Here is a 25,567-nt window from a genome sequence, read left to right on the forward strand (position 1 = left end):
TCAAGTCTTGCACAACACTGGGATGTGTTTCAAAAACTACTGATTTCAACCTGTAATATGACTAATATTTCTCACATTATATAAAAGTTTTAATTTATTATTTTTGAAGTTGTGTGTTAAAGGCATTGTTGTAGCCTCTGTACTTGACCGGTAGAAGATGTGCGAGTTCACGTTCTCGTTCTCGAGCGCATCTGTCCCCGCTTCGCAGTCGCAGGTCCCGCCGGTCCCCAGGTGAATAACCGTAGTCCACACGGTGGGAGAGGGAGGGAGTGGGAGGGGCAGTTTTGGAGGTCACGTGACTGAACCTTACAGTTTCCGGTCGGAGGTGATCTTCCTCCCATCGACTGACGGGTGGAGACCGGCCGCTCTGCCCCGAATACCAGAGGCGTTGATGAGCGGGCAGTCTGGAGTACCGCAAGGTTGCAGTTTATGCCTTAACATCTTTTTGCTTTATTTTATAATTTGTAATTTGTTTGCATCTGGAATTTGTTATAACAGTGGATTTACTCCATGGAGATTTATTATAAAAGTAATGACACATTTATAGATTTGCCAACGTTCATCCATTCAATATTTATAAATGCAAGAACTCGTAAAATTTTAAATCGGTTTCTTATTGTATGAACAGCCTTTCGACACAGCATTGGATCATGATTAATTTGAGTTTGGTCCTTATCATTTACAAATTGGAAACTATTTATTTCTACTGGAAGTTTCAGAAACACATTATGATAACGTGAACTGTGTTATATTTATTTGTTTTATTGAACACATTGATAAAAATACTGCCAAATTAATTAATTGACATTCCTAAAGATTGAATCAAATGGTTGTTTGTTATGTGATGATTACAATGTTGTTTACACAAGGCACAATTAATACAACGCCAGTCTGATATAATTGTAATTGGTATGATTTATATAAACCCTTTCCAATGTAAATGTATATAAAATTACTAATTATTTTTTACAAACGATTCCATAAATCCGCTGTAATTTTTCACATAAATGTAGACCTAAACGGCATTTTAATCGTAGTTTGGCCCAAAATCTTTGGAAGGATTCAGGTTTTAAATTTAGTTGGTTTCGAAGTAATGAGAATTGATGAGTGCGGTTGTAAGCTAATTTTTGTTTTTATTTTTTCTTTGGCAAAAGTTAGAAGAGATTCGAAATTAAGATTAGTACTATTGCAAATTACCATCGTTGTATGTTTGTTTATTATATACCGAGTACGAATTTCATCATATGTATTAACCTTAATAATTTCTATAATAAACTAAAACTATAACATAATAAATAATAATATAATAAATAAACGTTCCTGTAACGGCATCAATTTTTTGTGAAATTCCCAACAAGCAGTGACATGGAACAGTATTATTTTATTTTGAAACTTAGTACAGTTTATTTCACTATCAAGTCTACCTTTGTGTACTGCAAAGATAAGCTATCTTTAAGAAGGGAGACCATACATCGTCCGAAAAAATTAATACATTCTGTTCGAAATGTTTTTAAAAGGAATTGCAAAACTCACAAATTTTTCACCCACTTTAAGTTTGAAAGATTTGCAAAGTTTGCTGATTTAGGAAAGATCGACCGTAGTTCCAAGACTAGTTCCTTCGTGGTCAAAGAGGAAATGTAACTTAGATTTGTCAATTCATGAGTTTAGCTCTAGTTGACCTTCCTCTTAGTGCAGGCGCTGTCACAGACTTGACTCCTGGAATCTGGAGTCATGTACAGTAGAACCCCTCATATCCGGCCACCACGGGACCGAGCCCCTGGCCGGATAACGATTCGGCCGGATAAACCAACCTACAGTACACAGCACTTGACGAAACAAAACAATTGTACTGTACTGTACTAACCGCACTGGAAATAATCAACGAACTGTTTACAGGTTAAACCTATTAGCTCAACTGAGGACAACACAGGAAAATGTAAACAAATAGATACACCAAAATAACGCAAGAGTCGTGGGAGACTAGTGCGTGCAACTGCGCGTCTGCAAGCCGTGGTAAATAAATTTCGATATTGGCTTCCGGGAAGTGGCCGGATAAACCGAGGTGCGGTAAAACTGAGGCCGGATATGAGGGGTTCTACTGTACGTCTGAAGAGATCCAAAAGAATTCGGCGACGAAGAAGCTCAAAATGAACTCTGTACATCGTTTTGATATCAGAGACACCTAGACTACAAAATATAGTGTAATCTAAGTGTATTCTCATTGTCTCATCAAGTGCACAACGATGTTTTGAACACGATCTCTAAGTACAGTACAACAGCCGAGTTTTCTGTACGTGGTTACTAAACTCAACACTTACATTGAATAAACCTTTCCACCCTCAAGGTACGTTATGTGGAGTTGTCAATTGAGAATTGTATGGGTAGGCTATCTATAATTTTATTATAAAACCGTTAATTAGCATATCATATAAATGTATATGAATAAAATGAGGTCTAGTTTATATACTTAAAAGTATTGTTATAAAGTGGTATGAGACTTTATTTTACCTATGGTGTACCCATAAAGGAAAACTCCATATGTGTATGCCAGTATAAATTGGCTAGTTGCCTGTTTTAATCGGCACAGCTTGGATTAATTTATTATAATTTTCTATTCCGTCATATTTTGGGGCACCCGTACGAGAGTTCGTAAAGAAGAGGGTTTCCACTTTTTAGGGAGGGATTTTTCAATTTTGTAAATTTTAGAGCCAGATGTATAATATGACTTTGGCGAAGTTCTGCTTTAAGTTAACCTATGAAATTAAGCAATAAGGTTAATAAATACTCTAGTTTCATATTAACTTATAAGTAGAAACATAAGCTAAACAAAGTGAAAGGGGCAAAAAGTATATACTTTAGTTTAATATAATTCTTCCCCTTATCCATGGGTTTTGGTGTTCGTTTTCGAAACAACCCGTCGACCAATATAATACGAGATGAAAGATTCCCCCAATGAGTCAAGTGCTGGATACGGCACTGACAAGGATGAATTTGTGGGGTGGGGGTAGGCACGGGCGACGTGCAGGTGTTATGGAAATGTAGGGTGAAACTTGCCCTAATCGGGTTAAACATGTTGGTTCTCTTCCTTCACCTGTAAGGATCAGCTTCCATTGAGTCGTTGTTGGCCCTTCCCTCCTATACAGACTTTCACTAATTATTCTTTTATAATTAGGACCAGCAACTAATTTTTTCGCGATTAATTATTAAAATTACAAAGCTGGACTGTTATTGTTTTCGTCCCAATTCTTCAGTTGGGTAATCTTTGGTTTGGGTAAATTTGAATCCTGGACTAGAACATTAACAGTTCTTTTCCATATTGTACCTTAATTTACCAATTCTCTTTTTCAGCGTTGCCGTTATCAAACAGAGTAACTAATTGCAGGTTATAGTAAAAGACATACATTATTTTCTTTATAAAATAATAAGAAATGTCTGCAGAAATACGATACAAAATATGTAATAAAGAGAAAATCTCAATATTGACCAATCGTAATCAATTAACTTTACGATTTTTTGAGGCAAACTTAAACGTTTCTTTTGGAAATCTTGGATTTATATTTAATATTATCAATACGAATAGGACCATTTTACATATTATTTGCAATAGGTATTTTAATTCTGACTTCTATGGTAGAAATTGTTCGACATCTCAGTATAAATATTGAACTACGGATTGTAACATTGAACTCAGAACAAAAACTCTCTGGGAAACGATACGCTGTATTTGTGTGTAAAATATTACACAAATCCAAGATGGCGGATTTAGGATTGTCACCAAAGCTAACATTTATTTTATAGACATCTCATAAAAAACTAATTGGCAAAGTTAAGTCGCTATTAAAATTCATCGTACAATCCTACTTGAAGACGAAAGGAGTTGTGTAGGATTAGTCCTGGAACCCTCAATATCAACAATTCACGTGCCATGTCTATAATTGGCATTAATTTACGGGTACTTGATTAACTACAGTCTCCACAGCTCTAATATTCTTATTCTTCATTTCTCCAAAACTTTAACCACTGACAATAAAAATAAATCTTTAGTGTCCTATATTTTTAACAAAAGGAGAACAAGTGTCGCAACTGAGGTGTAAGTGTCCACACAGTAACCATTAATTGGTATACTGTGTGGGTTATCATCTATCTATTTTATATTTACAGGTAGAGAAGTGAATCTGTTTCAACACCTAGTCGCATAGGTCCTCCCCGCCTGTAGTCACCGCGGCCTGTGTATATATGGCGACACTACACGCTCGCACTCTACCGAGAACTGAAACTTTCAAATGCTGCAAATTGCACAAAATTGAAATAATGTGACCCTAATATATGTTCAGATTTATTGTTTTGCACTTCGTGTCGCTACGATTGATACATTTCGTACCGAGTAGTAAATTTTAAATTGCACATATTATTAAGTTAGAAAATAATGTTTAAAATACAAAATTTACAGCTACTCAATTAACTGCAGCAACGCAGCTCTAATTACCTTCTTCCCAAAAACCAAAGTGTACGTACCTACTACACAAGCCTTAATCATGACACCCTTCAGAAGAACCGATACCCTGTAGGCAGAGTCACCATTGAAATATACATTATGGGACATGGTAACAATGAGACGAAAATACCCTGTACACATAGTCACCATTACAATATGCACTATGGAACATGGTAACAACGAGTCAGAAAAACCCTGTACACATAGTCACCATTACAATATGCACTATGGGAAATGATAATAATGAGTCAGAAAAACCGTGTATACAGAGTCACCATTACAATATGCACTATGGGAAATGGTCACCATTAAAATAGACAATATGTGACATCGTAAAAAATAGATAGAGATACTCTGTAGACAGATTTACCATTACAATATACACTATGGGAAATAGTAACAATGAGTCAGAAAAACCGTGGACACAGAGTCACCTTTACAATATACACTATGGAACATGGTAACAACGAGTCAGAAAAACCCTGTACACATAGTCACCTTTACAATATACACTATGGAACATGGTAACAACGAGTCAGAAAAACCCTGTACACATAGTCACCATTACAATATGCACTATGGGAAATGGTCACCATTAAAATAGACAATATGTGACATCGTAACAAATAGATAGAGATACTCTGTAGACAGATTTACCATTACAATATACACTATGGGAAATGGTAACAATGAGTCAGAAAAACCGTGTATACAGAGTCACCATTACAATATGCACTATGGGAAATGGTCACCATTAAAATAGACAATATGTGACATCGTAACAAATAGATAGAGATACTCTGTAGACAGATTTACCATTACAATATACACTATGGGAAATGGTAACAATGAGTCAGAAAAACCGTGTATACAGAGTCACCATTACAATATGCACTATGGGAAATGGTCACCATTAAAATAGACAATATGTGACATCGTAAAAAATAGATAGAGATACTCTGTAGACAGATTTACCATTACAATATACACTATGGGAAATGGTAACAATGAGTCAGAAAAAACCGTGTATACAGAGTCACCATTACAATATGCACTATGGGAAATAGTAAACAATGAGTCAGAAAAACCCGTGTATACAGAGTCACCATTACAATATGCAACTATGGGAAATGGTCACCATTAAAATAGACAATATGTGACATCGTAACAAATAGATAGAGATACTCTGTAGACAGATTTACCATTACAATATACACTATATGGTAAATGGTAACAATGAGTCAGAAAAACCGTGTATACAGAGTCACCATTACAATATGCACTATGGGAAATGGTCACCATTAAAATAGACAATATGTGACATCGTAACAAATAGATAGAGATACTCTGTAGACAGATTTACCATTACAATATACACTATGGGAAATGGTAACAATGAGTCAGAAAAACCGTGTATACAGAGTCACCATTACAATATGCACTATGGGAAATGGTCACCATTAAAATAGACAATATGTGACATCGTAACAAATAGATAGAGATACTCTGTAGACAGATTTACCATTACAATATACACTATGGTAAATGGTAACAATGAGTCAGAAAAACCGTGTATACAGAGTCACCATTACAATATGCACTATGGGAAATGGTCACCATTAAAATAGACAATATGTGACATCGTAACAAATAGATAGAGATACTCTGTAGACAGATTTACCATTACAATATACACTATGGGTAAATGGTAACAATGAGTCAGAAAAACCGTGTATACAGAGTCACCATTACAATATGCACTATGGGAAATGGTCACCATTAAAATAGACAATATGTGACATCGTAACAAATAGATAGAGATACTCTGTAGACAGATTTACCATTACAATATACACTATGGGAAATGGTAACAATGAGTCAGAAAAAACGTGGACACAGAGTCACCTTTACAATATGCACTATGGGAAATGGTAACAATGAGTCAGAAAAACCGTGTATACAGAGTCACCATTACAATATGCACTATGGGAAATGGTCACCATTAAAATAGACAATATGTGACATCGTAACAAATAGATAGAGATACTCTGTAGACAGATTTACCATTACAATATACACTATGGGAAATGGTAACAATGAGTCAGAAAAACCGTGTATACAGAGTCACCATTACAATATGCACTATGGGAAAATGGTCACCATTAAAATAGACAATATGTGACATCGTAACAAATAGATAGAGATACTCTGTAGACAGATTTACCATTACAATATACACTATGGGAAATGGTAACAATGAGTCAGAAAAACCGTGTATACAGAGTCACCATTACAATATGCACTATGGGAAATGGTCACCATTAAAATAGACAATATGTGACATCGTAACAAATAGATAGAGATACTCTGTAGACAGATTTACCATTACAATATACACTATGGTAAATGGTAACAATGAGTCAGAAAAACCGTGTATACAGAGTCACCATTACAATATGCACTATGGGAAATGGTCACCATTAAAATAGACAATATGTGACATCGTAACAAATAGATAGAGATACTCTGTAGACAGATTTACCATTACAATATACACTATGGTAAATGGTAACAATGAGTCAGAAAACCGTGTATACAGAGTCACCATTACAATATGCACTATGGGAAATGGTCACCATTAAAATAGACAATATGTGACATCGTAACAAATAGATAGAGATACTCTGTAGACAGATTTACCATTACAATATACACTATGGGAAAATGGTAACAATGAGTCAGAAAAACCGTGTATACAGAGTCACCATTACAATATGCACTATGGGAAATGGTCACCATTAAAATAGACAATATGTGACATCGTAACAAATAGATAGAGATACTCTGTAGACAGATTTACCATTACAATATACACTATGGGAAATGGTAACAATGAGTCAGAAAAACCGTGTATACAGAGTCACCATTACAATATGCACTATGGGAAATGGTCACCATTAAAATAGACAATATGTGACATCGTAACAAATAGATAGAGATACTCTGTAGACAGATTTACCATTACAATATACACTATGGTAAATGGTAACAATGAGTCAGAAAAACCGTGTATACAGAGTCACCATTACAATATGCACTATGGGAAAATGGTCACCATTAAAATAGACAATATGTGACATCGTAACAAATAGATAGAGATACTCTGTAGACAGATTTACCATTACAATATACACTATGGTAAATGGTAACAATGAGTCAGAAAAACCGTGTATACAGAGTCACCATTACAATATGCACTATGGGAAATGGTCACCATTAAAATAGACAATATGTGACATCGTAACAAATAGATAGAGATACTCTGTAGACAGATTTACCATTACAATATACACTATGGGAAATGGTAACAATGAGTCAGAAAAACCGTGGACACAGAGTCACCTTTACAATATGCACTATGGGAAATAGTAACAATGAGACAGAAAAACCCTGTATACAGAGTCACCATTACAATATGCACTATGGGAAATGGTCACCATTAAAATAGACAATATGTGACATCGTAACAAATAGATAGAGATACTCTGTAGACAGATTTACCATTACAATATACACTATGGTAAATGGTAACAATGAGTCAGAAAAACCGTGTATACAGAGTCACCATTACAATATGCACTATGGGAAATGGTCACCATTAAAATAGACAATATGTGACATCGTAACAAATAGATAGAGATACTCTGTAGACAGATTTACCATTACAATATACACTATGGTAAATGGTAACAATGAGTCAGAAAAACCGTGTATACAGAGTCACCATTACAATATGCACTATGGGAAATGGTCACCATTAAAATAGACAATATGTGACATCGTAACAAATAGATAGAGATACTCTGTAGACAGATTTACCATTACAATATACACTATGGGAAATGGTAACAATGAGTCAGAAAAACCGTGTATACAGAGTCACCATTACAATATGCACTATGGGAAATGGTCACCATTAAAATAGACAATATGTGACATCGTAACAAATAGATAGAGATACTCTGTAGACAGATTTACCATTACAATATACACTATGGGAAATGGTAACAATGAGTCAGAAAAACCGTGTATACAGAGTCACCATTACAATATGCACTATGGGAAAGGTCACCATTAAAATAGACAATATGTGACATCGTAACAAATAGATAGAGATACTTTGTAGACAGATTTACCATTACAATATACACTATGGGAAATCTTAACAATGAGTCAGAAAAACCGTGTATACAGAGTCACCATTACAATATGCACTATGGGAAATGGTCACCATTAAAATAGACAATATGTGACATCGTAACAAATAGATAGAGATACTCTGTAGACAGATTTACCATTACAATATACACTATGGTAAATGGTAACAATGAGTCAGAAAAACCGTGTATACAGAGTCACCATTACAATATGCACTATGGGAAATGGTCACCATTAAAATAGACAATATGTGACATCGTAACAAATAGATAGAGATACTCTGTAGACAGATTTACCATTACAATATACACTATGGGAAATGGTAACAATGAGTCAGAAAAACCGTGTATACAGAGTCACCATTACAATATGCACTATGGGAAATGGTCACCATTAAAATAGACAATATGTGACATCGTAACAAATAGATAGAGATACTCTGTAGACAGATTTACCATTACAATATACACTATGGGAAATGGTAACAATGAGTCAGAAAAACCGTGTATACAGAGTCACCATTACAATATGCACTATGGGAAATGGTCACCATTAAAATAGACAATATGTGACATCGTAACAAATAGATAGAGATACTCTGTAGACAGATTTACCATTACAATATACACTATGGGAAATGGTAACAATGAGTCAGAAAAACCGTGGACACAGAGTCACCTTTACAATATGCACTATGGGAAAATGGTAACAATGAGACAGAAAAACCGTGTATACAGAGTCACCATTACAATATGCACTATGGGAAATGGTCACCATTAAAATAGACAATATGTGACATCGTAACAAATAGATAGAGATACTCTGTAGACAGATTTACCATTACAATATACACTATGGGAAATGGTAACAATGAGTCAGAAAAACCGTGTATACAGAGTCACCATTACAATATGCACTATGGGAAATGGTCACCATTAAAATAGACAATATGTGACATCGTAACAAATAGATAGAGATACTCTGTAGACAGATTTACCATTACAATATACACTATGGGAAATGGTAACAATGAGTCAGAAAAACCTTGGACACAGAGTCACCTTTACAATATGCACTATGGGAAATGGTCACCATTAAAATAGACAATATGTGACATCGTAACAAATAGATAGAGATACTCTGTAGACAGATTTACCATTACAATATACACTATGGGAAATGAGTCAGAAAAACCGTGGACACAGAGTCACCTTTACAATATGCACTATGGGAAATAGTAACAATGAGACAGAAAAACCCTGTATATAGAGTCACCATTACAATATGCACTGTGGGAAATGGTCACCATTAAAATAGACAATATGTGACATGGTAACAAATAGATAGAGATACTCTGTAGACAGATTTACCATTACAATATACATTAAGGAACATGGTAACAATGAGACAGAGATACTCTGTACACAAAGTCACCATTGAAATAGGCATTATGAGACTTGAAGACTGTTGGTCTCTTTGTAATTTACAAACCATTACACATAACACGTAAAGATTCATATATAGTGACAAGTCACTCGATAGAACTTATTCAGCAGGGTCAAAGGTGAAGGTAGGATTTTATTTCATCTATATCCTGAGCTTGATCTCAATATGATAAGCTCTTAAACGTAAGTGTTCGTAAGTATTTATAGCACTTTAGCTTTAGATTAAGGATGGATCTTGTCCATGCTAGAAACATACCAGAAGCCGCTGCCAAGGTACAGGTCGCAGTTTGGACGCCTCGCGGCTGACGAAGCCAATGCTGATATCCAATCAGTCGGAGAAAGTCCGGTAGCAGTCTCATCAGCAGCTGATTGGAGTGACCGGTACATGTGAAGTGAAAAGTGCACTGGAGCCGCCATTGTCAATTTGCTAGGCGGCCTACTTACTTCTCTGTGGGCAGGCAAACTGTAGAAGGGTAACGGTGCTCTTGGTGAAGACGTCAAGCCATCCTGAATATCTCAAGTCTATGACGGTTGCCGGTGGAAAAAAGAGAAGTTAAGCAATCCTTCTTAGTGTATCCATCTAGTTAACTTTATGTTTATTGATTGGATTCATTATAATACAAATAATTAAGACTTAGCAAGAATTTTGGGACTATCACGATCTCAAAACATTGTTAAAAAAGTACCAAAGGACGTCTGAAAAAGCCTGAATGATATTTGTACTAAATGAATATTTGTATAACGTTTTCTACTGGCAGAAAGCATTTACAGTCTACAAGTTAAATAGTCGAAACTTAAAAAGTGTTGGTAAATAACATCAGACACAAAAAACTATTTAACATCAAGTATTCTGTTTGTTCCATCCAAAACATTTTACTCTCGCTTACATGTTTGTATGGAATCCTTAATAGTAAAAAATGTACAATTATAGACAGAATAAAGTTTTCCAATAAGATTCCAATTAAATTTAATCCTAACAATTGAATATAGCGTACGAAAATACGAAATTACTCACTGAATTTAATTTGATTAAAGCAATTAAAATATATGTAAAGTATATATATATACGCATATATGTGTATACTGTATATGTAGCTTGGGGCGAAAAGTACAGTTTTGTGTCTGTAACATAAAATAAGCAAATAAAGTCCTTTTTCACATCGTATGCCTAATATCGCTCTGTTAAATGTCTGTTTTCCTGTTATTTTTTACCTAAATACTCATAACTCATACATTTATAGTACTGTAAACCTGCATGGGGTTTCATCACTTAGAGACGTATCTAAAGGAAAAGAAACGATGAGTACATTTTTATGGTTTCAAAATGTCGAATTTCACAATGAATTGCAATTTCTAAAAGAATTATACACTAAAAGTTTCATCCTTGAAAAATAATTTGTAGGAACAAATAATTCTAGACCGTATTAAAAATACTCGTAACTTGTAAAATTAATATTTACTGTTTACAGAAACATGAATCTTACGATAAATGAGTCATTTTGAGTTCATATTTCTGTAAAGATATTAAAGAATAAACAATGGTTGCTGCATTTGTTTGTTTAATCAAAAATTAATGAATTACATTGAAATAAATAATAAAATATCCAGAAATAAGTATACCCATTTCTCCCAATATATTCGATTGAAAAATGTTTCAAAATTGAATAAAAATAATAAAATATCTAGAGCACGTACATAGTTTGGGGAAGTAGAAAGACGTTTTCACTAAAATTTCATTTAAGAATGCAACATAAAAATCCCATTTTTAATAAATTTTTATTATTATCTAGTACAAATTCATATTGAAATTTTCTAGACGATTAATTTTTGATAACATTCATATTTTTCATCCATAAGATTTGCTATGAGTACAATTTTTGTACAAAAGCATTCGAGAATCGTACCACATTAAAATGGTGCGATCGATATTGGATTTGGAATATATTTTCTTATGTTAAATTCATAGTTCTTTAAGATAACTTCCCCCATTCTTTTAAAAGTGTACCAAACTGTTTTGGTCATTACCGTGAACTTATAGATATTTCTGAATTTGGATTATTTTTTTTAATTAGACGCAAATAAAGAAGTGATTAATTTAGTATATACACAAGTTTATAGCTTCAGTCAGTGGCATGCATTTTTATTTGTTAAAAGAAACTTGATTCCGTTTAGTAAAAAAACATTTAAAACCGTTTAATTAATTGTCACAATTTAATAATAATCATGTTGCTCCCTGAAGCTCGTATACGTACTGCTAATATATCGCGTCTTTATCGTCAGGAGTTTCTATTTAGGGCTTATCACAAAATTACCTATTTTTCACGTTAAATGCATTTTTTTCACATGGAGTGAATGAAAAAACGTTTCTACTTTTTACGCATTCAGGGACGTTATCTTAAAGAGATACCAAATTAGGATAAAAAAGATTTTCCAGATCCAAAATCTATTGCACGTCGTTGATGGTTATGGAATATATTATTACTTAATAGAATGTATTTTCTGAATAATTTTAAAGTCATATATTGTCAGTATAAAAGAAGACAAAATACGGAACTCATTTTAATTTCCCAAATGATCAGCGTACAGCACACACGACAAACCCAACAACGTCACATCTCCACGTCACATCTACGAGGCATTGGCGTTCCCTGGAAATGTGGGAGTTACTCTGATGGTAAATATTCCGACCAAACATTGGCAACTCCCTAAACTTCCCTGCTCCGTGTTATCAGTTTATCAGTTCTCTGACTCTGATTATAACACTTCCGGCCCAGATAACACTCCCAGGTCGCAGTTCGGGTTAATGGACTGCAGATCAAGCGGAAGTTCTTTCGAAAACCCGGAGAATCCACGAATTATCACAACAGCTATACGCGGTTTTAAATAAAAATGATGTACATAAAGAACTGACTTGTATACACGTGTGTGTTTACCAGTTATAGGTTCATATTTTACGTTTATTATACATTCGGTTGCAAACAATCGTTGTTTAAAATGAAAAAAATATAAAAAAGAAAAATATTATTTTTTGACATTAAAATAATTTACAAAGTGAATGTTGAGTTTAGCTCCAGTTCAAATTCCTCCAAGTGCAGCGTCTGGAATCTGACGCTGTCACAGACTTGACTCCTGGAATCTGGAGTCATGTTCGTCTGAAGAGATCCAAAATAAATCTGTGACGAAGCGGCTCAATTTGAGCCCTTTACAAGTTTTGACATTAGAGACACCTATACTACAAAGTATAGTTTAACCTACGTTGTCATAGATTTAGCGCTATATTTGAGACACTGTACTATGAAGAGGGTGAACTGGAGCTGAATTCCACATTCACATTGAATAAACCCTTCCCAAGATAACTACGTTACAAAATTATTAACATAGTTAAAAACTATGTAAAACTTTGTAACTTGTATGTAAACTGTAAAAAACTGTTATTTTTTTACGGTTTTTTAGTTGGCCTGATTTGACGTGTATTTGAGGGCCAGTTTGAAGAGACTGTTTACACTACAAATACCAGATTTGACTTAATGTTACATAATTTGTTCCAATCTTTCCTTTTACACGACCTAGAATTTTTATCAAACTTTTTATCATTACTTACAATGAGTATAAGGTTGAAGTACAGAAGTCGTGGCATATTAAAAATGTAACATAATGATATCAAGATTAACAGATTTTTGGAATTTACTGATTTTTAGTTTGGTTAGCTGTCATTTACGACTACTTCATACAAAAACTGTTGTTTTTTTTAATAATTTATTAGTCCAAGTGATACCACAAGCATAATAAGAATTTAGACAAATATGTAATGATATATCCAAGAAAAAACTGTTGAATATAGGAAAGTGATTTTATAGCCTGCAAATGCCATAAGGAAATAACGATTTTTTATGATTTATTATTTCAGATTTTTGTAATAAAATTCAAGTAATCTAATAAAATTACTTGATTTTAGGAAATACAATTTTCATAAACACGTCATATTTTATAACAATACTCTAAACGATCATATTTTTATATTTAGTCACTTTTCTGTGGTCCTAATTGCAAGATATCTCAAAATATTACTTCCAATGTTTACAATTTGTTTTAAAGTGTGCAAATATTGTAATTTCTTTTCATAAAACCAAAGTTTTTTTAATTATATAATTATTGCGCAAGCTGAGTACATATTGCACAATATTAAACAACTGCCATCGGTTCATTAACTCTTGAACAATGAAATGATTTCTTAGAATTGTTATGATTTGTTTTGGAAACCTTACATGTTATTGCCATGAAAAAGTAGCCCTTGCATTACAAAATTCAATTGATTTGTTTTTCAAAGCTATTGCATTGCGTTTCATGGGCGTGTATAAAAATTATTTCGGGGAGGGGGGCTGACACACTAGGTGGTTTTAAGTGTAAAATATCCTCTAAAAATATTCTGTAGGAAATTGTTGAGCTTAATACCTTTTAAGTGCGTTCTGGCTTAAACAAATTTTAAGGTTTGTCTTCTAAATTTTAAATTTGGGAGGAAGGAGCTTGAGCCCCCTTTATATACGCTCATTTGTGTTTCAATAACAACCCTCAACTCATCAAAATGAATGAGCAGGTAAACACTAATGACAATATACACATTATTTTGTTTGAACATAGGTACAAAAGATCGAATTTAGGATCTTAAGGCCCTGCATTACAATTAACACAAAATTATTCTTGGCAAAATATGTTCTAGTTGTGCCCCAGTTCTAAAGGCGACATACTTATGACGCGGATATGAAGCCCTAGATCACACTCTCCCAAATTTTGTAAGTAGGATAACCCAATTTCCACATCGGCCATCCCAAGGACCACCAAGATAGATTCTGCGAGTTCTTCAACAGATTATTATGTATAACTTAATTCAGCAATTGGGTTAGACTTTAATCTGTTTTGTCGTCCCCGCACTTTATGAACACAAAGGATCAAAATAAAGTGAAAAGAGCTCAAATACCAGAACTCTATAATTTTACACAACTGAACTAGTTAGAATTTTACAAACTCGAAGATCCCTTATGCGTAGTAGGCAGAGAGAGGCGGCCGACAATGCCGGTGGACTCAAAGACGACAAACTGGAAGATACACATTCCCTAACGCTAGTAGGCGGAGAGAGGTGGCCGACAATGCCGGTGGACTCAAAGACGACAAACTGGAAGATACACATTCCCTAACGCTAGTAGGCGGAGAGAGGTGGCCGACAATGCCGGTGGACTCAAAGACGACAAAGTGGAAGATACACATTCCCAAAGGCGTAGTAGGCAGAGAGAGGCGGCCGACAATGCCGGTGGACTCAAAGACGACAAACTGGAAGATACACATTCCCTAACGCTAGTAGGCGAGAGAGGTGGCCGACAATGCCGGTGGACTCAAAGACGACAAAGTGGAAGATACACATTCCCAAACGCTAGTAGGCGGAGAGAGGTGGCCGACAATGCCCGTGGACTCAAAGACGACAAAGTGGAAGATACACATTCCCTAACGCTAGTAGGCGGGGAGAGAGGTGGCCGACAATGCCGGTGGACTCAAAGACGACAAACTGGAAGATACACATTCCCTAACGCTAGTAGGCGGGGAGAGAGAGAGGTAGGCGGGAGAGAGGTGGCCGACAATGCCGGTGGACTCAAAGACGACAAACTGGAAGATACACATTCCCTAACGCTAGTAGGCGGAGAGAGGTGGCCGACAATGCCGGTGGACCTCAAAGACGACAAACGGAAGATACATATTCCCAAACGCTAGTAGGCGGAGAGAGGTGGCCGACAATGCCCGGTGGACTCAAAGAACGACAAACTGGAAGATACACATTCCCTAACGCTAGTAGGCGGGGAGAGAGGTGGCCGACAATGCCGGTGGACTCAAAGACGACAAAGTGGAAGATACACATTCCCAAAGGCGTAGTAGGCAGAGAGAAGGCGGCCGACAATGCCGTGGACTCAAAGACGACAAAGTGGAAGATACACATTCCCAAAGGCGTAGTAGGCAGAGAGAGGCGGCCGACAATGCCCGTGGACTCAAAGACGAACAAAGTGGAAGATACACATTCCCTAACGCTAGTAGGCGGGGAGAGAGGTGGCCGACAATGCCGGTGGACTCAAAGACGACAAAACTGGAAGATACACATTCCCAAAGGCGTAAGTAGGCAGAGAGAGGGCGGCCGACAATGCCCGTGGACTCAAAGACGACAAAGTGGAAGATACACATTCCCAAAGGCGTAAGTAGGCAGAGAGAGGCGGGGCCGACAAATGCCGGTGGACTCAAAAGACGACAAACTGGAAGATACACATTCCCTAACGCTAGTAGGCGGGTAGAGAGGTGGCCCGACAATGCCGCGGTGGACTCAAAGACGACAAAGTGGAAGATACACATTCCAAAGGCGTATAGTAGGCAGAGAGAGGCGGCCGAGCAAATGCCCGTTGGGACTCAAAGACGACAAAGTGGAAGATACACATTCCCAAAGGCGTAGTAGGCATGAGAGAGGCGGCCGACATGCCCGTGGACCTCAAAGACGACAAAGTGGAAGATACACATTCCCAAAGGCGATAGTAGGGCAGAGAGAGGCGGGCCGACAATGCCGGTGGACTCAAAGACGACAAACTGGGAAAAGATACACATTCGCCTAACGCTAGTAGGCGGGGAGAGAGGTGGCCGACAATGCCGGTGGACTCTCAAAGACGACAAACTGAAGATACACATTCCCTAACACGCTAGTAGGCGGGGAGAGAGGTGGCCGACAAGAGCCGGTGGACTCAAAGACGACAAAGTGGAAGATACACATTCCCTAACGCTAGTAGGCGGGGAGAGAGGTGCCGACAATGCCCGGTGGACTCAAAGACGACACAAGTGGAAGATACACATTCCCAAAGGCGTAGTAGGCAGAGAGAAGCGGCCGACAATGCCCGTGGACCTCAAAGACGACAAAGTGGAAGATACACATTCCCTAACGCTAGTAGCGGGGAGAGAGGCTGGCCGACAATGCCGGTGGACCCAACAAACCAAAGACGACAAAGTTAAAAAAACACATTATCAAAGACGACAATGTGGAGATACACATTCCCTAACGCTAGTAGGCGGGGAGAGAGGTGGCCGACAATGCCGGTGGCCTCAAAGACGACAAAGTGGAAGATACACATTCCCAAAGGCGTGCTCCGTAGTAGGCAGAGAGAGGCGGCCGACAATGCCGGTGGACTCAAAAAAAAAAAAAAAGACGACAAACTAGAAGATACACATTCCCTAACGCTAGTAGGCGGGGAGAGAGTGTGGCCGACAATGCCGGTGGACTCAAAGACGACAAAGTGGAAGATACACATTCCCAAAGGCGTAGTAGGCAGAGAGAGGCGGCCGACAATGCCCGTGGACTCAAAGACGACAAAGAGTAGAAGATACACATTCCCTAACGCTAGTAGGCGGGAGAGAGGTGGGCCGACAATGCCGTGTGGACTCAAAGACGAACAAACTGGAAGATACACATTCCCAAAGGCGTAGTAGGCAGGAGAGAGGCGGGGGGGGGGGGGGGGGGGGGGGGGGGGGCCGACCCCCCCCCCCCAAAATGCCCGCTGGACTCCTAAAAGACGACCAAAGATGGCAAGATACACATTCTCTATTAACGCTAGTATGGCGGGAGAGAGGTGGCCGACAATGGCCGGTGGACTCAAAGACGACAAAGTGGAAGATACACATTCCCTAACGCTAGAAGGCGGGGAGAGAGGTGGCCGACAATGCCGGTGGACTCAAAGACAGACAAAGTGGAAGATACACATTCCCTAACGCTAGTAGGCGGGGAGAGAGGTGGCCGACAATGCCGGTGGACTCAAAGACGACAAACTGGAAGATACACATTCCCTAACGCTAGTAGGCGGAGAGAGGTGGCCGACAATGCCGGTGGACTCAAAGACGACAAACTGGAAGATACACATTCCCTAACGCTAGTAGGCGGGGAGAGAGGTGGCCGACAATGCCGGTGGACTCAAAGACGACAAACTGGAAGATACACATTCCCTAACGCTAGTAGGCGGAGAGAGGTGGCCGACAATGCCGGTGGACTCAAAGACGACAAACTGGAAGATACACATTCCCTAACGCTAGTAGGCGGAGAGAGGTGGCCGACAATGCCGGTGGACTCAAAGACGACAAACTGGAAGATACACATTCCCTAACGCTAGTAGGCGGAGAGAGGTGGCCGACAATGCCGGTGGACTCAAAGACGACAAACTGGAAGATACACATTCCCTAACGCTAGTAGGCGGAGAGAGGTGGCCGACAATGCCGGTGGACTCAAAGACGACAAACTGGAAGATACACATTCCCTAACGCTAGTAGGCGGAGAGAGGCGGCCGACAATGCCGGTGGACTCAAAGACGACAAACTGGAAGATACACATTCCCTAACGCTAGTAGGCGGAGAGAGGCGGCCGACAATGCCGGTGGACTCAAAGACGACAAACTGGAAGATACACATTCCCTAACGCTAGTAGGCGGAGAGAGGCGGCCGACAATGCCGGTGGACTCAAAGACGACAAACTGGAAGATACACATTCCCTAACGCTAGTAGGCGGAGAGAGGCGGCCGACAATGCCGGTGGACTCAAAGACGACAAACTGGAAGATACACATTCCCTAACGCTAGGCGGAGAGAGGCGGCCGACAATGCCGGTGGACTCAAAGACGACAAACTGGAAGATACACATTCCCTAACGCTAGTAGGCGGAGAGAGGCGGCCGACAATGCCGGTGGACTCAAAGACGACAAACTGGAAGATACACATTCCCTAACGCTAGTAGGCGGAGAGAGGCGGCCGACAATGCCGGTGGACTCAAAGACGACAAACTGGAAGATACACATTCCCTAACGCTAGTAGGCGGAGAGAGGCGGCCGACAATGCCGGTGGACTCAAAGACGACAAACTGGAAGATACACATTCCCAAACGCTAGTAGGCGACAATGCCGGTGGACTCAAAGACGACGATACACATTCCCTAACGTAGTAGGCGGAGAGAGGCGGCCGACAATGGACTCAAAGACGACGGCGCTAGTACTGCCGACAATGCCGGTGGACTGTGGACTACACAAACTTGGAAGATACACACTAACGCTATAAGGAGAGGAGGCTGGCCGACAATGCCGGTGGACTCAAAGACGACAAACTGGAAGATACACATTCCCTAACGCTAGTAGGCGGAGAGAGGTGGCCGACAATGCCGGTGGACTCAAAGACGACAAACTGGAAGATACACATTCCCTAACGCTAGTAGGCGGAGAGAGGCGGCCGACAATGCCGGTGGACTCAAAGACGACAAACTGGAAGATACACATTCCCTAACGCTAGTAGGCGGGGAGAGAGGTGGCCGACAATGCCGGTGGACTCAAAGACGACAAACTGGAAGATACACATTCCCTAACGCTAGTAGGCGGAGAGAGGTGGCCGACAATGCCGGTGGACTCAAAGACGACAAACTGGAAGATACACATTCCCTAACGCTAGTAGGCGGAGAGAGGTGGCCGACAATGCCGGTGGACTCAAAGACGACAAAGTGGAAGATACACATTCCCAAAGGCGTAGTAGGCAGAGAGAGGCGGCCGACAATGCCCGTGGACTCAAAGACGACAAAGTGGAAGATACACATTCCCAAAGGCATAGTAGGCAGAGAGAGGCGGCCGACAATGCCGGTGGACTCAAAGACGACAAACTGGAAGATACACATTCCCTAACGCTAGTAGGCGGAGAGAGGCGGCCGACAATGCCGGTGGACTCAAAGACGACAAACTGGAAGATACACATTCCCTAACGCTAGTAGGCGGAGAGAGGCGGCCGACAATGCCGGTGGACTCAAAGACGACAAACTGGAAGATACACATTCCCTAACGCTAGTAGGCGGAGAGAGGCGGCCGACAATGCCGGTGGACTCAAAGACGACAAAGTGGAAGATACACATTCCATTATGCGCTAGTAGGCGGAGAGAGGCGGCCGACAATGCCGGTGGACTCAAAGACGACAAACTGGAAGATACACATTCCCTAACGCTAGTAGGCGGAGAGAGGCGGCCGACAATGCCGGTGGATTCAAAGACGACAAACTGGAAGATACACATTCCCTAACGCTAGTAGGCGGAGAGAGGCGGCCGACAATGCCGGTGGACTCAAAGACGACAAAACTGGAAGATACACATTCCCAAACGTAGTAGGCGGGGAGAGGCGGCCGACAATGCCCGGTGGACTCAAAGACGACAAACTGGAAGATACACATTCCCTAACGCTAGTAGGCGGAGAGAGGCGGCCGACAATGCCGGTGGACTCAAAGACGACAAACTGGAAGATACACATTCCCTAACGCTAGTAGACGGGGAGAGAGGTGGCCGACAATGCCGGGAGGACTCAAAGACGACAAAGTGGAAGATACACATTCCCAAAGGCGTAGTAGGCAGAGAGAGGAGGCCGACAATGCCGTGGACTCAAAGACGACAAACTGGAAGATACACATTCCCAAAGGCGTAGTAGGCAGAGAGAGGACGACAAACGACATGCAATGCCGTGGACTCAAAGACGACAAACTGGAAGATACACATTCCCAAACGCTAGTAGGTAGCTCAAAGACGACAAACGAGAGCGGCCAGGCGGCCGACAATGCCGTGGACTCAAGCGACACAAACTGGAAGATACACATTCCCAAAGGCGTAGTAGGCAGAGAGAGGCGGCCGACAATGCCCGTGGACTCAAAGACGACAAAGTGGAAGATACACATTCCCAAAGGCGTAGTAGGCAGAGAGAGGCGGCCGACAATGCCCGTGGACTCAAAGACGACAAAGTGGAAGATACACATTCCCAAAGGCATAGTAGGCAGAGAGAGGCGGCCGACAATGCCGGTGGGAGAGAGTCAGATGGCCGACGATTCAGTTCACTCATTGCGTAATTGTAGAGAAATCGTCTGCATTTTGACACCGAGCTTTCTAACCCCAGCCTGTTTCCGTGTTGTTTACTAGAGATTGACGACCGAATGATGGACTGAGTCGCTTTTACACGCGCTTCTCTGTTCTCGACCTCTTCAGCTATCTTGTGCGTGCCCACATTCGGTAGTACCAACATCAGTTACACTTATTGTTGCCCAACATACCTCATAGATTTGTGCGAGTAAACTCATAAATAGAAATATAATACATAAGTAAGATCTACTAGTTTTTGTTGTGTTAAAAAACTAAGTTATGAATTTTCAATAAATTCCTGCTCGGTCCCCTCCACTTAAGAGTGTTGGGTCATTGTAAATAAATTGTTATTTTTGTGTTAAGAGCGTTTATTGTACACCAGTGGCATATTAATTAGTCTTAGTAAACGTGAATGCGATCTAACCTTAATTGCAAATTTTTATTTACATCTCCGGGAATGGAACGTTGGTAAGATCGCAGCAGCTTTGCCACTGAGCTACTGTAAAGTTCTTTGAGAATGTTTTGCAAAATTCGTCTTTTACCTTTTGATTCTGGAAATTGGTATATTAAAATATTTAGTTATAAAATTATATAGTTCTAGATATATTAATAAATTTACTATGTACTAATATTTTTCTGTAAATAAGTATTTTGAATATTTTAAAGCAGTGTTATAAAATTACCTTAATTGTTTCTCATAAGGACAACGTTAAACATAATGCAGTTTTATAACAGTATTTTTAGTAAAAGTAAAGAAAAGATGTCCTATTTTATCAGGTGAAGTTAGGGCTAAGAAGCAATCTCTAACACTTAACCTGGAAACCAACGGCTTAAAGGTGACTTTCGAACCACCACCAACGGCCGGGCAGACGGGCCGCTTGGAAGGACAGGACCGTTTAGCGGTCACCCATCCAAGCAGCAGCCACGCTCGACATTGCTTGATCTGGTTATCTTGCGATAACTGTTATACTGCGATATTCACATTGGCATTATGTCTCACTATAAAGACATGATAATTTTTATATTATAAATCTTCTCTTAGACATTATTACGGGTTAATTAAAAGAAATTTCAACCTTTGTTTTTAAAAAATATCGCGCTCCAACATGTTACATCTTAAATGATTTGACTAAGAAAACTACGGCCATCGATTTTGATGATTACTTGTGAAGCCGTGGGTTACTGCTATTCTGTTAATACAATTATTTATATACAATAGGTTACTCAATTTCTAGTACCCTAAAGCAAAATAATATCTCTAAAAACTAAATTTAACATAAATTATGAGCAGTGAATTTCGAAATAGTCATATTCTATCCCCTTGCATCACACGCCATTTGTCATTTTTCCCTATTTTACTGAATACAATTGATAAAATGTTTTATTCATACACTGTAAACAATGTAAGTTTGTATTGTTGCTAAACTTTAAATTTGCACATAACCGTTCCGTAATGAACATTTCTTATAAGATTTTACGTAGTAACACGTCTAGAGTTTAAAAAATCAATTATGATAAGAAACTTAAACATTATTTAGTTAATAAATTCCCTTAAAGCTCGAATACGTTTTTGCGTGCCGTCCTAATCTTGCCAGAATCCTTTAAATTAAGTCAAATGATAACGTCTACAAGGCAATAACCCAGCTACACGTTAGCGGAACGTTACCTCACGTCACGATTTTTTAAATTAATTTTTTAATCATAATTATTATAAAAAAATTGGCTTTAACTCCAAAATTCCATTGCCAAATTCAATTCCTATCAACTCGCCGATAGGAAAATTACAATAGTAGACTCACAAATAATAATTTTAATCAAAATATATATTTTGATTTCTTATTAACATTCAAGTTTTTACACCGTAATTATTATCATAAAACCAAATTGATTTTAATACCTAACTTAGCCATGGCGGGAAGGACTGTTCGATATGAATGTTGAATTTAGCTCCAGTTACAGTTTAGCTCCTTCCTCTTTGTGCAGCGTCTGGAATCTGACGCTGTCACAGACTTGACTCCTGGAATCTGGAGTCATACTCATCTGAAGAGATCCAAACAAGTTAGACTTAAAAAAAGGTTGAATAAAACCCACCTATAAATATTATATAGCTAAGTTAAGTTTAGTTTTTTAAAGTGATATTATGCTTCTGTATTACGGGGATATTTACACATGGAAGATATTAAAAAATCATATGTTTCTAATTAGAACTTGATAACTGCATTAAACAATACTTAAAACTTTTAACAAATAATTATTAAGTACAAAATTAGTATACTGAAATATATATATCTAAACTAAAAAGCATTTGAGGGAATTCGCTAGGGACCTTTTTACACAGTTCAAAAACAAAATCCTGTCTTAAAAACACCTAATCATTCATTTGTTGCCAGTTACGGGAACTATTTATTTTACAAAACAATTAATACAATATTACTTGATGTAAATAGTTAGTTATTTATAACGAGAACTAGAAATAATCAATGATTTTGCAGTCAAGAAACGAAAATTCGGATGATGGAAAAAGTGGCCGATAAGAGTTGTTGAAGATAATAAGGTTCGGAACACCACAATAATATTATTGGGTCACAGCAAAAGATTGAAATCACAGCACCGCGATAATGGTCGTCTAGACGATGTCTAGCAGCGAATCAATGCTTTATATTAGTGCCGTTGATTCAGATGAATGACCGATCCAAAGAGGTGGTGATATCATTGGCCCAAGGTCTTGTTGCAGTTTTGTGTATTCGCTTGATCCAAGAGTCTCCTCTGCAGCCGTCTCTGATAGTTAAGTGATTAGCGAATCGTCTTCTCACCCCAGGGTCCCGGTTTCCAATCCTGGCACGGGCATGGCATTTTTGCACCTAACAAATAATCATCTGCGTCAGCCTGAAGTAATGGGGTAGCAGGTTCCGGGATAAAGCTTCGGATCTTCTATCTTAATAGAGTAGGTTCTGGAACTTAAGGTGTACTACTCATTGGTTTTAAGGTTGGAGAATAGTGTTTTTGTGTTAAATTCATACCTGTTTCTGATAACTTCAATGAATACAGAAAATGAGGAAAATTTTTTTAATTACTTACTCGTAAAGTTTGACCTTGAAATGCCTCTTATAAGACTTGTCGTTAGTTATCAACGAACATCTCCCCCGTTTCTCAGTGAGGTTATTTCAAAGAGCGATGAATTTAACACAAAATATTTTCCAAATCCAAAATGATTGCACCACCTTCAATGAGTGCTTCACATGGAGTGTTTTGCAGCCTTTGCGGTGCAATGTACACGCTAAGCTCGCTAGCTCTTCTCGCAGCTATTTTACACGTATTGGCGACTGCGTTGCAAGTAGATAACACGCTCCATTGAACAATAAAGCCTAAAACCTTCGATCGCATTCAAAGCATTCATCAACACTTTAGCAATTTTTAGTAACTATAATGCCTATTTTAGATTATTTAACAGTTTAGTGCAGAAAAAATAAAAAGAATTGTAAATGAAGTAAGTATGTAAATTAACTTCACCCTAGGAAATAGTTACATTCCAGAAAGTAGAAATGTTCTTTTTTCAAATTAATTACAAACCAGCAACGTGCCGTAAAATAGATTGGGAACTTATCATGCAATCTAGCAGTATACGGAAATATTTTAAATATAATATAGCCAAAAATATTATTACCAGACCATCTTATTTCCGTAACTATGTATATGGTGATAAACGTAGTACAGTTATTACGAGTGTTCCCAGTCTGATTGACTGGAGGCTGTTGTAAGAATGGTCCACTAAATATTTGGTTAACTCGGCATTGAAATCTAAGCTCAAAACTAGTGACGGCCCTGAAAGTTGTTCGGGAGAAGGAGGAGGTAGCCGCTTGGTCCGTCCTAACACAAAGTGTAAGCGCACTCTGGTCGTTGTTGACTTTCTACTTTCGTTGTTTTGTACTGTCAAAGTCCGATCTTCGTGAAAGCACCTTCTCCCCGACACCGCAGTAAGGACTTTCCAATCCTGATCTGCGTGCCTCACATTGTCCATCATTCAGGTCTTTCGTTATCAGTACCAATTGGAAAGTCTATACACACATCTTGATCAACATCTTTATTGCTTTTATCTAAATTTATCCTGTTCAGTCCTATGTTTATTATTTGGTTTATAATGCAAGTGGCGCAAAGTGTCCCAACGAAGATTGAGCAAATTTAGACCAATGCTCCTTTAAGTCGAAATCCATCCCAGAATGTTCCTAGCAGTAAAAAGACCGAAGTTTCACACAATAATTAAGTATTTGCCTTGGCAGAAAAATAATGTAGCAACGCAGCTACAATTTTCGAACTTGTATCAGATAACCATTTCGGGCAAACCGCAGGCCGCCTCAATGCCAGTATCAATCAAACAAAAGACGGCAACGAAAATGGACACGAGTGGGCTAGGCGGCGCCAGACAGCATCAGTCAGATCGGTCGATACACGGCGCAGCTAGGGCACTGCGCGTGGTCAG

This window comes from Homalodisca vitripennis, chromosome 5, assembly GCF_021130785.1.
Source record: "Homalodisca vitripennis isolate AUS2020 chromosome 5, UT_GWSS_2.1, whole genome shotgun sequence".
Lineage (NCBI taxonomy): Eukaryota > Metazoa > Arthropoda > Insecta > Hemiptera > Cicadellidae > Homalodisca > Homalodisca vitripennis.